Genomic DNA, 1,755 nt, shown 5'->3' with positions numbered 1-1,755 from the left:
CCCGGAGTCCGGAGTTAACCTCAAACCTATATAAATGCTTAAAGCTTGTTTTACATAATTTGTTTTACATGAGAGCTCTAATAAAATACAATCATCAAAAATGATATTCCATCATGAAAAAAGGCACAGTGAAGTTCATTTAGTTCAAGTATTAGAAATCAGTAATCATAGCACATCCCTTCCTTTTAAATGCTCAACTTTGCTCTACGTAGTCATCACAGTTCTGAGAAGAAGTTCATGGCCACATTTATGCATTTGCCTGACAGCCACCTTCCCCAGAGAATACTGCTTTCTTCAGAATCAACAGCTTGTAGCTTTTCTTTCTCCATATTTCTGATGACCAGTTTTGAAATTCTCATGGCATTTGTGGGAGCTTTGAATATGTTTTCAGCCCCATCCAAACTTCTTTCTGAAAACTACTATCAGGAAAAACTTCAATATCAAGTCCTTGAGCACATGCTTCTCCTGCTTCTTTCTAAAAATAAGCATCTCTATTGGCTTGGCTGGGCCCATTATCTTCAGAAAAGTATAAGAGGTGCATTTTCTGGATTTAGGCCCAGGCGACTAAAAGGAGTATGGGATATTGCCCTGTTGGAGGTATATACAGCATCTAATAGCCCAAGGATGGTGACAGAGAACCCCACAGCCAGATCATTTACCACTGCAATCAGACGCTTAGGAAAATCTATTAAACTGACTAAAAAATTCCTCAGAATAACAGCAATTTGTTTAGCTTTCTCCTCTACTCTACCAGGGGGAATATCAGTGAAGTTAGTCAGATCTTTCCTACTCCAGTAAGAATCACCATTTCCTGTTAAAACAGCTATGATTGAGTCATCCTTGCTTGCAGCTTTAGGTACAAACATGGTTTCTTGCTACATCTGAGTGTTGATTGTTGCATTCCTCTTGCATTCTTTTTGGTGGGCTGGTTTCCTTGGGCAGACTGCCAACAGCATTGCATGCATCCCATTTGGCCTTATTAATCAAGTCAAACACACCTGGTCATATTACAATGTTGTTCAGTGGCTTCTGAACAGTACTCAGACACCAACCAGAACCCAAAATATTTTAGAAGAAAAGGAAGACTTATTCTGGGGCTATCAGGCAGAGGGGCATAGGAAAATAGAACAATCTGCATTGTTTTAAAACACCAGTATTGTCTCAAACCATTTCTTAGTGGAGGAGAGAAATTATTAAGAATGTGAGAATAAATCCAGCAAATAAGCAGATATTAATTTATCAGTTGGATTTGAATATGGTTGGGAGATGAACTTCTTTTGAGAGATTACCCATATTCAAGGAAAAATTACAGTAGAAGATGAGTGAGAATTCTTCAAGTCATCAAGGGACCATTAAGAACCTAGTCTACTCCCAACATGATATACCCTTTCTTTGCCCATTCAAATCCTACCCACTCACCCAGTTCTAAGTTTCACCTCCTCCACCTTATCCCCCGCAAAATCCATCTGATGCAATACAAAGAACAATAGTTTTAGAAAGACAATCCTGGGTTATTATCCTAGCTCTCCCACTCCACTTTAAAGTTAGACTTTCTGAATCTGTGCATGTCAACCATCATGTATTACACACCCTGATACAGTACCAAGTATTCTTTCTATCAAATTTAGTGTATGAACTTGATATTCTTAGGATGTTCCTCTACCTGCAAGTAAGACTGCCAAGTTTCTGTCTTTGGCAACCTACCTAAGACTTAGTTTCCTCACCTTTTAATGGGAATAAGTATATCAAAGTTGT

General features: G+C 38.5%; 1 pseudogene; it reads right to left on the bottom strand.

Moving 5' to 3' along the window:
* Positions 1-215: 215 nt before the first annotated feature.
* On the bottom strand, positions 216-1,293 carry LOC129086122 (enoyl-CoA delta isomerase 2-like; annotated as a pseudogene).
* Positions 1,294-1,755: the final 462 nt, after the last annotated feature.

Source organism: Pteronotus mesoamericanus, unplaced genomic scaffold (genome assembly GCF_021234165.1).
Source record: "Pteronotus mesoamericanus isolate MK-2021 breed Mesoamerican mustached bat unplaced genomic scaffold, CSHL_Meso_final scaffold_36, whole genome shotgun sequence".
Classification (NCBI taxonomy): domain Eukaryota; kingdom Metazoa; phylum Chordata; class Mammalia; order Chiroptera; family Mormoopidae; genus Pteronotus; species Pteronotus mesoamericanus.
Note: the sequence above shows the minus strand (reverse complement) of the source record. Positions and strands in the feature narration are given on the sequence as shown.